Here is a 14170-nt window from a genome sequence, read left to right as displayed (position 1 = left end):
CCCGCCACCATGGCCAGCTAATTTTTGTATTTTTAGTAGAGACGGGATTTTGCCATGTTGTCCAGGCTGTGCGGGCTGAGATAATCCCACAAAGTGCTCATGATCACCACTGCCAAGGCTGCATAAGTACTGAGTGGCCGAGCTTTATATCTGAAGTTAGGACCCTGCAGTTTTGCCCCTCTCCTCTCTCTCCTTCCCCGCTCCGGGGAAAGGAAAAGTTACGGCTCCGGGTCGGGGGTTGGGGGACCTCTGTACCGCGTTCCGGGGCCAAGCTCTCCCCGCCCGCCCCTCCCGCCCCTCCCGCCCCTCCCGCGCCCGCCCCTCCCGCCCCTCCCGCGCCCGCCCCTCCCGCCCCTCCCGCGCCCGCCCCTCCCGCCCCTCCCGCGCCCGCCCCTCCCGCCCCTCCCGCGCCCGCCCGCCCCTCCCGCCCCTCCCGCCCCTCCCGCGCCCGCCCAACCTCTCCCGGCTCCGCCCGCCCAACCTCTCCCGGCTCCGCCCTCCCGTCCCCTCCCGTCCCCTCCCAGCGTACCTCGCCCGACCCCGCCCGCAAGCCTGCGCGCCCAACCTCTCCAGGCTGCGGCTGCTGGCCGGACGTCCGGTCCGCGCCCCCGAGGTCCCGCCTAGCCCGCTGAGCTGGCCTGTAAGCGCCGCGGAGATTGGGCTAGAGGCGGAGGCCTGGGCCGGGTCGGAGGCGCTGGGTACGTAGCACGCCGCGCGGGACGGTGGGAGCCAGCCGGGCCCCGGGGAGGGGGCGGGCCCTGGCCGAGGCCTCTACGCGGGGCTGCGAACGCCCCGGGCGCCCCAATTTTGCTGCCTAGTGGGGCGTAGGCTCCTCTTTTGAAAGCCTGAGTTAGGATGTATTGAGCGCATCGTGTGCGGCCAGCACTAAGGCAGGCAAGCGCTTTTATATCCATGGCCCATTGTCTTGACAGCAGCCCTGCCAAGCAAGGTGTTATTTCCTTTTTTAGGGCTGAGGACGCGCAGGAAGGTTTACAGCTAGAAAGGGCCGGAGATTGTGGATTCAAACTCAGGATCAGACCAAAGACACTGCCCTTTAGAGCTTTGCGGGCCGATTGATTCTTGAATCTAGCTTCTGCCACTTCAGTTGTGTAACCTTGGGGTATCTTTTCGACCCCAAGTTTGCTCATCTGAAAAATGGGAATAAAGCTACAGTATCTGTCTCAGAGGGTGGGTATAAAGTGCTTTGCTGTTGAGCTGAGTGATCATCTCCAATTTTCAGACCTCTCTCCTCCGCTTCCCTCTCCCCCGGGAGGCCGGACAGTTAAGGTTTTAGTGAAGACCCCAGGTACTGGGGCGGCGTGGATCTCCCGCCCACCCACTAGTGAGGGAGGCCGTCGGGCCACCCGTCTCTTCCTTCCCCAGCTCCACAAAGGAGGTGTTGGCATCTCAGGTGTTTGCTTACAGTTTTCTTTTTTTTTTTTTTTTTTTTTTGAGGCGGAGTCTCGCTCTGGTCTCCCGGGCTGGAGTGCAGTGGCCGGATCTCAACTCACTACAAGCTCCGCCTCCCGGGTTTACGCCATTCTCCTGCCTCAGCCTCCCGAGTAGCTGGGACTACAGGCGCCCGCCAACTCACCTGGCTAGTTTTTTGTATTTTTTAGTAGAGACGGGGTTTCACCATGTTAGCCAGGATGGTCTCGATCTCCTGACCTCGTGATCCACCCGTCTCGGCCTCCCAAAGTGCTGGGATTACAGGCTTGAGCCACCGCGCCCGGCCCTGCTTACAGAGTTTTCAAAGATTTTTCACTCTTTCCCTGAGTTGTGGGAAAATGATTCAAACTACCCGAGTGAACTTTGACATTAAGTCTTAATTCTAAAAGTGAAGAAATGGAAGCCTTTGAATAAGTTTTATGTCTAAAACGTGTTTGTTTTTGCGGGAGGGAGAGTACTCATTTTACCTAAATAAATCAAGGTTGAATTGGTGTGGCGCAGTGCTGGCATAGGCCTGTGGAAAGGGGTGAAATGCTAGAGATCTGGTGGATGGATAGAAAGTTGACAGGCGGGTTCGGGTGGTTTTTGTCTCAGCAGGGCCCTAAATTCCCACCAAATCCTCTTCTGTCTGTCTTCACCAAGGTCTGAATCTGTCCCGCTGGTAAATAACCTTTAAAGGATCTCCGAGCCTCTCTTGGTGCCTGTACCTTAAGGAGAAAAGAAGAGGGCTCATAGCTGAAGGCAGGCAAGCCACGAGCTTAGCTTTGTTTTGAAAATTACCCGATGGGCCGGGCACGGTGGCTTATGCCTGTAATCCCAGCGCTTTGGGAGACTGAGGAGGGTGGATCACCTGAGGTTAGGAGTTCTAACTAAAACTCCATCTAACTAAAAATACAAAAAAATTAGCCGGACGTGGTGGTCCATGCCTGTAGTCCCAGCTACTCGGGAGGCTGAGGCAGAAGAATCACTTGAACCCGGGAGGCGCAGGTTGTAGTGAGCCGAGATCGTGCCACTGCACTCCAACCTGGGCAATAGAGCGAGACTCTGCCTCAAAAAAAAAAAAAAAAGAGGCCGGGCGCGGTGGCTCAAGCCTGTAATCCCAGCACTTTGGGAGGCCGAGACGGGCGGATCACGAGGTCAGGAGATCAAGACCATCCTGGCTAACATGGTGAAACCCCGTCTCTACTAAAAATACAAAAAACTAGCCGGGCGACCTGGCGGGCGCCTGTAGTCCCAGCTACTCGGGAGGCTGAGGCAGGAGAATGGCGTGAACCCGGGAGGCGGAGCTTGCAGTGAGCTGAGATCCGGCCACTGCACTCCAGCCCGGGCGACAGAGCAAGACTCAGTCTCAAAAAAAAAAAAAAAAAAAAAAAGAAAGAAAGAAAAGAAAATTACCTGCTGGGAGGCCGAGCGCGGTGGCTCATGCCTGGTAATCCCAGGCCTTTGGGAGGCTGAGACAGACAGATCACCTGAGGTCAGGAGTTTGAGACCAGCCTGGCCAACATGGTGAAACTCCGTCTCTACTAAAAATACAAAAAAATTAGCTGGGCGTGTTGGCAGGTACCTGCAATCCCAGCTACTCAGGAGGTCAAGGCAGGAGAATTACTTGAACTCAGGAAGCAGAAGTTGCAGTGAGCCAAGATCATGCCACTGCACTCCAGCCTGGGTGACAAGAGCAAGACTCTGTTTCAAAAACAAACAAAAAACGGAAAAGAGAAAGACAATTACCTGCTGGCACAGTTTTAGATTGACAGCTTTAGATTGAAACTTTCAAATTTTTATTTTGAAGGTTACAGAGGATAAAATTTCTGGTTAATTGTGAATGTTGGTATTTTAAAATAAAGCTGTTAAAATCCTCATTTAAACTTGCAGGGAAGTCTATGTACCACTTGATTTGATTTCCCCTTGTCTTTTGAAAAAAAAAAAAAAAGAACCACTTTTTAACCATCGAAATTCTTTTTTCCTTTTTTTTTTTTTTTCTGAGATGGGATCTTGCTGTGTTGCTCAAGCTGGAGTGCAGTGGCAGTCACCAGTTACTGCAACCTTGACCTACTGAGCTCAATCCTCCCACCTCAGCTGCCAAAGTAGCTAAGACTACAGGTGTCTGTCACACATATGGCTGATTGTTCTTTTTATTTTTAGTAGAGACAAGGTCTTGCTATGTTGCCCAGGCTGACTCCTGGTCTCAAGTGATCATCCCATCTCAGCCTCCAAAAGTGCTGGGATTAGAGGTGTGAGCCACCATGCTTGGCCCTTTTTCCTTCTTGAACTCATATTTCCACTTTGTTTCCTCACAGAAGTTTTTTCTAATGTAATAGTTTTTGGTTTTTTTTGAGACAGGGTCTCCGTCTGTCACCCAGGCTGGAGTGCAGTGGCGGGATCACAGCTCACTGCAGTCTTGACCTCTTGGGCTCAAGCAATACTCCCACCTTAGCTTCCCCAGTAGCTGGGACTGCAGGTTTTCACCACCATGCTCGGCCAATTTTTTATTTTTTTTTTCAAGTGAAAACAAAATTATTAGATAAGTAATGGAATAAAGAATGGCTACACCATAGGCACAACACCCCTGAGGGCTGCTGGTTGGCTATTTTTATGGTTCTTTCTTTTTTTCTGAGACAGAGTCTGTCTCACTGTGTCACTAGGCTGGAGTGCAGTGGTGCAGTCTTGGCTCACTGCAGCCTCTACCTCCCAGGTTCAAATGCTTCTCAAGCCTCAGCCTCCTGAGTAGCTGGGATTACAGGTGCACGCCACCACGCCTGGCTAATTTTTGTTTTGTTTTTCTTTGAGACAGAGTCTTGCTCTGTCACCCAGGCTGGAGTGCAGTGGCACGATCTCGGCTCACTATAACCTCCGCCTCCTGGGTTCAAGCGATTCTTCTGCCTCAGCCTCCCAAGTAGCTGGGACTACAGGCGTGCACCACCACCATGCCCGGCTAATTTTTGTATGTTTCGTAGAGATGGGGTTTCACCATATTGACCAGGCAGGTCTCAAACTCCTGACCTCGTGATCCGCCCTCCTTGGCCTGCCAAAGTGCTGGGATTACAGGCGTGAGCCACTGCGTCTGGCCTAATTTTTGTATTTTTAGTAGATATGGGCTTTCGCCATATTGGCCAGGCAGGCTGGTTTCAAACTCCTGGCCTCAAGTGATCTGCCCACAACAGCCTCCCAGAGTGCTGGGATTCCAGCTAATTTTTTTTTTCTTTTTTTTTGTAGAGACAGAGTCTCACTGTGTTGCCCAGGCTGGTCTTGAACTCCTGGGCCCAGGTGATCCTCCTGCCTTGACTTCCCAAAGTGCTGAGATTATGTGCGTGAGACACTGTGCCTGACCATGTAATAATACATTTTATGCCTGAAAGCCTTTGGTTTATCATCCTATTTCTCTGCAACAAAAATACATACAAAATTAAAACTTTTTAAAAATTGTGTTATCATGAGGATTAAATGTTCCTTTTTGATTGAGTTGTCACAATTATAAAATACACAATTGATAAAAACAACATAAACAAAGCTTTATTTGAATATTTCTCTTAATAAGCTGAATGGGCCGGGCATGGTGGCTCATGCTTGTAATCTCAACACTTTGGGAGGCCAAGGCAGGCAGATTGCCTGAGCTCAGGTGTTTGAGACTAGCCAGGGGCCAGGCGCTGTGGCTCACACCTGTAATCCCAGCACTTTGGGAGGCCAAGGTGGGTGGATCACAAGGTTAGGAGTTCAAGACCGGCCTGACCAACATGGTGAAGCCCCGTCTCTACTACAGATACAAAAGTTAGGCGGGTGTGGTGGCGTGTGCCTGTAATCCCAGCTATTGGGGAGGCTGAGGCAGGAGAATCATTTGAACCCGGGAGGCGGAGGTTGCAGTGAGCCGAGATCGCGCCACTGCATTCCAGCCTGGGCGACAGGGTGAGACTGCGTCTCAAAAAAAAAAAAAGAAAAAAAAGAGAGAGAGAATAGCCAGGGCAATACAGCAAAACCTCATCTCTACAAAAAATTTTTAAAAATTAGCCGGGCATGTTGGTGCATGCCTGTAGTCCCAGCTACTTGGGAGGCTGAAGTGGGAGAATCACCTGAGCCCAGGAGGGTTGAAACTTCACTGAGCTGTGATCACACCACTGCATTCCAGCCTAGACAATGGAGTGAGACTCTGTCTCCAAAAAAATAAGGTGGGTGGAGCTTTTTTAAACTCACGTGTCTATCCATGTTTATTTGTATATTTACTAGAGTGAGCAGAGTGCTTTTTTTTTCTTTGGCTGTAACCATTGAAAAAGTTTCTTCATGTAAATTAAATACACAGGAGTTGAAGGCGTTTTGTTTCAGCAATATCACTCAGTTCTTTGAACACCTTCTGAATTATGGGCTGAAAAATCACATTGTATTATTAATAATCTGTCAGTCCCCAGTTCTTTTAGGTCCTCCTTTAACTTTCTTGAAGACCAAGGTTTAGAAACCACCTGACTCATGCAAGGGTTTGTTCCTTAGTCACTGTAGGCAGTCACTTTCTTAGCATGAATACTGACCTTTTGAATTGCCCTTTCTGGGCCGGGCGCGGTGGCTCAAGCCTGTAATCCCAGCACTTTGGGAGGCCGAGACGGGCGGATCACGAGGTCAGGAGATCGAGACCATCCTGGCTAACACGGTGAAACCCCGTCTCTACTAAAAAATACAAAAAGCTAGCCGGGCGACGAGGCAGGCGCCTGTAGTCCCAGCTACTCGGGAGGCTGAGGCAGGAGAATGGCGTGAACCCGGGAGGCGGAGCTTGCAGTGAGCTGAGATCCGGCCACTGCACTCCAGCCTGGGCGACAGAGCGAGACTCCGTCTCAAAAAAAAATAAAAAAATGAATTGCCCTTTCTGGTGCCTAGGGGATTTTCACCCTGTGGGACCATGCACCTCAGTATGATTCAGCATGGGTGGGTGGTTATGCCTTTCTCTGAAACATGGGAGGTGGGTGAGTGTGAAGGAGGAGCTGGGTAGGAAAGCCAGTGGGAATTGAGTTGGAAATTTATGACCCTGAAACTCTGCCTTTGTGCCCCTTGGAAAATCTTCATGCTTCCCCTAGGTGTTCCCATTCTCCTGTGTGTAGGCCACCTGGCACTACTGTGGGCAAACATAGAGCTTCTTTTTCTTTTTTTTTTTTTTGAGACGGAATCTTGCTTTGTCGCACAGGCTGGAATGCAATGGCACGACCTTGGCTCACTGCAACCTCCACCTCCTGGGTTCAAGCAGTTCTCCTGCCTCAGCCTCCCGAGTAGCTGGGACCACAGGCACACACCACCACACCTGGCTAATTTTTGTATTTTTAGTAGAGATGGAGTTTCACCATATTGGCCAGGCTGGTCTTGAACTCCTGACCTTGTGATCCATCCTCCTCGGCCTCCCAAAGTGCTGGGATTACAGGCGTGAGCCACCGCGCCGGGCCAGAATTTCTTTTAACTTCCATTTCCTTACCTTGAGAAAGTGCTGCTCTTACACTCTAGTTCCTTCCTGCTGGGAAACTCAGCTTCCTAGGCACTCTCTCCCACAGTTTTCTCGTCTTTTACTCAATATATTGTCAGTCCAGGAATGTGGAGGTGGGAAGTAATGTGGAAAGGTTTTGTGATTCTCATTTTAAAATATGATGTTGCCTGGCACAGTGGCTCACGCCTGTAATCGTAGCACTTTGGGAGGCTGAGGCGAGTGGATCACTTGAGGTCAGGAGTTCAAAACCAGCCTGGCCAACATGGTGAAACCCCGTCTCTACTAAAAACACAAAAACAAATTAGCCGGGTGTGGTGGCAGGTGCCTGTAATCCCAGCTACTCGGGAGGCTAAGGCAGGTAGAGGTTGAACCCAGGAGGTAGAGGTTACAGTGAGCCGAAATCAAGCCACTGCCTTCCAGCCTGGGCAACAGAGCGAGACTCCGTCTAAAAAAACAAAACAAAAGTTAATGTTGAGTTCCAGCTTGCCCATGAGCTGAATATTTTGCTGCATGGTTTATGTATTAATTCAACAAGTATCTTTTTTTTTTGAGACAGAGTCTTGCTCTGTTTCCCAGGCTGGAGTGCAGTGGTACAATCTCTGCTCACTGCAGCCTTCCCCTCCTGGGTTTAAGTGATTCTCCTGCCTCAGCTTCTCGAGTAGCTGGAACTACAGGCACACGCCACTACACCTGGCTAATTTTTGTATATTTAATAGAGACGGGATTTTACCATGTTGGCCAGGATGGTCTTGAACTCCTGAACTCAAGTGATCCACCAGCCTCGGCCTCCCAAAGTGCTGGGATTACAGGCGTGAGCCACCACGCCCGGCTAACAAGTATCTTTTAAGGGCCTACTTGTCAGGCCCTGTTTTCAGCACCTTGGATACAGCTGTACCCAGATTCAGAGAGAGGCAGATTGCAAGAAATAAACACAAAGCCAGGTAATGTGTTGGGTGGTGACACATTGGTCAGCGCTGTGAAGAAAAGTGGGACAGTAAGGAGACTAGAGGGTAAAGCAGGGGTGCTGTTTTATATATTTGGGGACAGTTTCTCTGTAGGGTCCCCAGTTCCCCTGCTTTCTGTCCGTGTCCTGACCGTGCTGTGATCCAGCTAGCTGCAGGGTTGAATCCAAACTGAGTCCTTGAACATTCCCAGGCACCTCGATACCTAGAAAAAGGTACCTATAGATATATAGATACCTAGATAAAACTATCTAGGTTGTTCCCCAAAACACCCTGAGCCAAATTGCTTAAACCTTCATATAAACTCCACGCCCTGACCCCCTCGCTGTCGACATACATAGGTAGAGCACCTCATTTCTCTCGCTGTCCATGGACAGCGTTGGTGCAGCCCACTCTGTAAGGAAGTTCCCCTAATGAATGCTTATAAATGCTTTGGACTGATCACCCTGGTGTTTAGTGGTTCTTTCTTTAGAATCCTAACCGGCCCTCTCTTGGGACAGTTTAGGGCATTCCCTTGTGGGAACTCTTCTGCCACAGCTTGCTTTTATTTATGTATGTATTTATTTAGAGACGGAGTCTCTCTGTCTCCCAGGCTAGAGGGCAGTGGCGTGATCTTGGCTTACTGCAACCTCTGCCTTCTAGGTTCAAATGATAGTCCTGCCTCAGCCTCCTGACTAGCTGGGACTACAGGCACGTGCCACACCTGGCTAATTTTTGTATTTTTAGTAGAGACAGGATTTCACTATGTTGGCCAGGCTGGTCCCAAACTCCTGACCTCAGGTGATCCGCCCGCCTCAGCCGCCCAAAGTGCTGGCATTACAGGTGTGAGCCACTGCACCCGGCCACTTGCCACAACTTTTAAGCGGATTCCAGCCCGTTCCAGACAGGGGTTGGGTTCAGCGGGACAGGACCTGACAGTCTCTGATGAGGGAAGACTGGGCAGAGAGGGGAGTGAATGGGGCAGTCCTCTGGGGAAGAGCCTTGTCTGGGACTGTGGGAACATTGAGACCCAGGCCTGAGGGCAGTGATCTGGGGGAGTGGTTGGAGATGCTGCGAGGACATAGCTGCGTCTTTCTTGAAGCTCCTGTAGGACTCTCCATGGACTTGGCTTGTACCCACTGAGATGGGAACTGTTAGAGGGCTGTGAGCAGAGGCCTGACATGATGCGACTTGCATTTCAAAGGGTCACACTAGCTGCTTTGTTAGGAACAGACTACTGGGGAGCAAAGGTGCAGCAGGAAATGGCTCAGAGGCTGCTGCAGGGATTCAGCAGCGAGATGGTGGCGCTCATGCACCAGAGGGCTTCTGGGTGGGCTGTGCCGGTGGGAAGTAGCGCTGGCTGGGCACTGCGGGTTGGATGAAGGGTATGAGAGAGGCCAAGAGTACTCCAAAGCTTTTGGCCTATACAAGTGGAAGGAGGGAGGTGCTCTTTAGGGAAATAGTGTTATGAGAAAAACCCAGAATAGTACAGAAAAACATTCCCCCAAATCGGGAGGGAGCCGAGAGACCAAAGAATGATTCGAACAATTCCAGCGTGGCGAGTAGGTGAGCGTATTAGGACTTAAATGCATGGCACTCCTCAGTGGCAGCAGGACAGCTCTGGGCATCCTGTGCCGCCTCCCATCTCCAGGCTGCCTTTAAGCTAATTTTCTAGCTCTTTGCCTCCTGTGTGTGTGATGAGACTGTTTTCCTTGGTATGTGCCCAGCTATGCCCTAGGATGTTTGGGTTCTCAGGGACACCTGCTTCTCGGCTGGGCACCATGGCCTTGAATTACTGCCCAGCCTGCAGGGTTCAAACAGCGCACATACACCCATAAGTAACCCATCACACTACAAATGGAGTAGACTGCAGTGACTGTGACATGTCACACAGTGAGTTGGGGAAGATGAGGTGACTGTGACCTATGTCACCTCATTTAATCCTGACACGACCCCATGAGTAGTCATTACAAATCTTTTTTTCTTTTTTTTTTGAGACAGAGTCTCACTCTGTCACCCAGGCTGGAGTGCAGTGGCACAATCTCAGCTCACTGCAACCTCTGCCTCCCAGGTTCAAGCGCAAATCCTATTTTATACTCAAGGAAAGAGAAGCTCAGAATGCGGAAATAAATTGCCTATAGCCATACAGCTAGTTAAGGGACACAGCTAATCCCAACTAAGGTCCCTTTGATTCTGAACCCTCTGAGAATGTGCAGTCGCTGTGATCCTTTTTTTGCATAAATGGCAATAAAGTGGCCGGGCGCAGTGGCTCAAGCCTGTAATCCCGGCACTTTGGGAGGCCGAGACAGGCGGATCACGAGGTCAGGAGATCGAGACCATCCTGGCTAACATGGTGAAACTCCGTCTCTACTAAAAAATACAAAAAACTAGCCGGGCGAGGTGGCGGGCGCCTGTAGTCCCAGCTACTCGGGAGGCTGAGGCAGGAGAATGGCGTAAACCCGGGAGGCGGAGCTTGCAGTGAGCTGAGATCCGGCCACTGCACTCCAGTCCGGGAGACAGAGTGAGACTCCGTCTCAAAAAAAAAAAAAAAAAAAAAAGGCAATAAAGTAGTCCAGTCCAAACAGCCTCCCTGCCCATTCATGAAAGCTGGAGTGCTGGTTTGTGCCTGGACAGTGCTCAAGTAGAGAAGAGAGACCTGTCCCCTCCCTGCCCTTGGTGTTGGCAAAGGGAGCAGGGAGGAGGCAGAGGGAGGCAGATGCCAGCTCCTTTCTTTGTGGCTCTCTCCAGGTAACTGGCAGCCTGGAGGAGGTGGTGGCTTAATGGGCCTAGCCCATGAAGAGAACTTGGACCTGAAAGTTTAAACAACAACCTCTCACCAATAATGAAAGATTAGGAGTAGGGAAGCCGTATATAAAAATAGCACTTAATAGTTAACTGGCAAACAATTTATTTTTGCAACTACTGGTTCCTCGAGAAATAATTGGGTCCCAAGGCAGGGAATGACTCGTTTTCATGAATGATTATATTGATCATTGGTGCAAAACAGATACACCCCCTTAGGAAAGCAGTTCTCTCTGGCTGGTCAGGCGGACCCAGTGTGAAATCCTGAGAGGTGGCAAGGGGAGGAGGACAGGGGCTGCAAACGAAGGGAGCCAGGTCCTGGCCTGAGACACGCAGGAGTGGGACTGTTGAATGGGAGATGAGAAGCAACAGAATTTGCCTCCAGCATAACTCCTGAGCTCTCCCAAAGGAAGAAGGTGACAGAGCAAGACCCTGTCTCAAAGAAGAGAAAAACAAAGTCACATGAACAGAAATAAAAGTCTAAAGCATGACGAGTCCAAAGGAGGGAAAGCAAATGGAACGCCGAGAGATGGCAGGGGCCTCCTTTGCGTTGGGGATTGAATGAGGCTGCTCCGAGGGCATGTGACTTGCTCCCATGCTGCTTCAGGTCCTGGCTCAGACAATGATGTGCCTGTCGCTCTTTTTTTTTTTTTTTCTGAAGTCAGGGTCTTGTTCTGCACCCAGGCTGGAGTGTAATGTTACAGTCATGGCTTACTGCAGCCTCCAACTCCTGGGCTCAAGCAGTTCTCCCACCTCAGCCTCTCGAGTAGCTGGGACTACAGACACATGCCATCATGCCCAGCTAATTTTTTTCTTTTTTTTAAGAGACAAGATCTTGCTTTGTTGCCCAGGCTGGCCTCTAACTCCTGGGCTCAAGTGATCCTCCCACCTTGGCCTCCCAAAGTGCTGTGATTGCAGGTGTGAGCCACCATGCACGGCCCACCACTGCTCTTGATACCCTTACCCACTTACCACCACCACATTTACTGGTACTGTGAGTTTATTGTTTTACCCATTCCCCCCACTCTCTCCCACCTCCCCCACTCCTTCCCGTGCCTGGTGTCTGATTGGTTGACACAGTCAGTACAGGGTGACTGAAGAGGAGTTAGCCCTGAGGTGAGTCTGGCAGAGGGAACACCGCCATAGAGGCTTTGGGGTCCAAAAAGAGCCCGCATGTTCAGGGACAGAAGGAAGATCAGTGTGACAGGCACCAGGCATGGACAGGGAGTGAATGAGGGAGTCATACAGGGCCTGGAGACCCCTGTAAAGGGCCAGGAGGCGTGAGAAGGCAGTGAAGGTTTTAGATGGGAGTGACATGATCAGATGACTCCTTTAAACCATGACCCTGGCTACCTTGGGGAGAAGCCAGGCAGGGACCAGGTCATGAGGCTACTGGAGTGGTCTGGGCACAGGTGCTGGTGGCTTAGGCTAACAGAGTGGGCCTGGTGGGATTAGAACTTGGCCAGACCTCCCAGAGCAGTAGGGCTTTATTTAGCCCATTAATTTTTCCTTAAGAGAAACACTGCCAGGGGAGATTCTAAGACCATTCTCTGAATGTACTTACTCTTCTCGGGGCTACTGGGCCCAAGAAGTAAAAACTGAGAGGCAATCTGGAGACACCTGATGCAGAAGAGCCCACCATTTATGGAGCACAATAGAATCTGGTCGTCATTTCACAGGCCTTAGAGCTTCACTGCAGATTTGGGGCGCAGGCACCGGCTCTAACCCAAACTCCTTGCCCTTTTCTTTGCACCCTGCTGCCTTTCACTGACATGGAGAATGAGGAAAAGAAAGGATAGGGTGTGGCTTCCCTGGGATCCGAGGCCTGCTTTTCCTCCTGGCTCCTCCTTGGCTGATGAATCCCATACCTGGGATTGGTTCCAGAATCCAGCTTCCATTTCTCCTGCACCGGGCTTTGGCTCCTTCTCTGTTACTGTGGCTTGGTGCTGTCCTTCCTCTTCCAGCCAAGCCAGCTCTGTGAACAGCTTTTGGTGTTGAGGAGGAAGATTCCCAGCCGCCAACAGTAATGTCATCCCTTGGTTTGGCAGGGGAGCTTTTTTTTTTTTTTTTTTTTTTGAGATGGAGTTTCGCTCTTGTTGCCCAGGCTGGAGTGCAGTGGTGCAATCTCAGCTGACCGCGACCACCGCCTCCTGGGTTCAAGCGATTCCCCTGCCTCAGCCTCCTGAATAGTTGGGATTACAGGCATGCACCACCATGCCTGGCTAATTTTGTATTTTCAAATTTTGTATAATCAAAGTGCTGGGATTACAGGCATGAGCCGCTGCACCCAGCCTTTTTTTTTTTTTTTTTTTTTTTTGATATGGAGTCTCATTCTGTTGCCCAGGTTGGAGTCCAGAGTGACATGATCTTGGCTCATTGCAACCTCTGCTTCCCGGGTTCAAGCAATTCTCCTGCTTCAGCCTCCCTAATAGCTGGGATTACAGGCATGTGCCACCACACCTAGCTAATTTTGGTATTTTTAGTAGAGACAGGGTTTCGCCATGTTGGCCAGGCTGGTCTCGAACTCCTGGTCTCAAGTGATCCACCCACCTTGGCCTCCCAAAGTGCTGAGATTACAAGCCACCGCGCCCAGCCCCAGGGGAGCATTTATTGACCGCTCCCAGGAGAGCTCTGAACCACTGAAGGGGAGGAAGAAATCACCAGTGTGACTCCCAGCCTCCCCGGGGAGCCGCGCCGTTCTTGGCACTGAAAGTCCAGCCCCTCTCACTCACAAGTGTGGGGACTGAGGCTCAGAGGAGGGAAGGCACCCGGGGCTCACCTGTTTCTTGTATGGAGTCCTTACCACCCTGGGCCAGGCTGGAGAGAAGACTTCCTGCAGTCACGCGGGTAGTTTTATCACAGAATTCAGAGACGAGGACCCAGGACTTTCCACTTCCAGTCCACAGCCTTTCATTTTAGCCCTGGTTCTAGGCCTAACTGATTCAGATTCAGTGGGCTGGGGTAGATGGAACCTGGGTGTCTGTATCTTTTGTAAGTTTCACATTAAATTCAGATTATAGCCAGGTTTAGCACTTGCTGTGAGGAATATACTGCCTCTGTGTAAGCGGCAATGGAATGTAGGAAGCCAAATCGGATTCTGGAGAATGATGACTTGACCAGAGCAGGAAGAGGGTCATGAACACAGGTGATCAAAGGTGGTCATTTGTTCATGTGGGCTTGACAGGGAGCTGCCGGCAGGTCTAGGTGGGACTTGGAGGGCGCTGGGTACCTAAGCCTCCATTTCCTCCTTGCTGAGCTTTGGGAGGATCGTGGGCTGCAGCTTCCTCCCTGGCAGATCCTGCAGATCTGTGCGCAGCCAAGTGAGTGGGAAGGCACTCATACAGCAGGCCCGGGGCCAGCACCACGTGACCATTCCTGCTCACCTGTCAGCGCTCTGTTCTTAGACGTTTTCATCTGGTACTGTCTAGCTCTCCAGTTTTCCCAAGGGGCAAGACTTGTATTTTCCTCTGGTTATCCAAGATGTCCCTGGCACCGTTCCTGCAGAGCACAGAGGAGCTCAGTGGAT

General features: G+C 51.0%; 1 protein-coding gene across 2 annotated transcripts in view; it reads left to right on the top strand.

Annotated features, from left to right (window-relative positions):
* The first annotated feature begins 589 nt into the window (after nucleotides 1–589).
* Nucleotides 590–14170, top strand: part of DCAKD (dephospho-CoA kinase domain containing) — a 31749-nt gene continuing 18168 nt past the window's right edge. Inside the window, exon 1 of one of the 2 annotated variants that reach the window (XM_030922642.1) lies at nucleotides 590–698. The gene's annotated coding sequence lies outside the window, so the exon portion shown is untranslated. The remainder of the gene's footprint in view (nucleotides 699–14170) is intronic. The other variant, XM_030922643.1, reaches the window with a different exon arrangement.

The sequence above is a fragment of the Rhinopithecus roxellana genome, chromosome 19 (genome assembly GCF_007565055.1).
Source record: "Rhinopithecus roxellana isolate Shanxi Qingling chromosome 19, ASM756505v1, whole genome shotgun sequence".
NCBI classification, from domain to species: domain Eukaryota; kingdom Metazoa; phylum Chordata; class Mammalia; order Primates; family Cercopithecidae; genus Rhinopithecus; species Rhinopithecus roxellana.
This window is presented reverse-complemented; position numbering and strand designations above follow the sequence as displayed.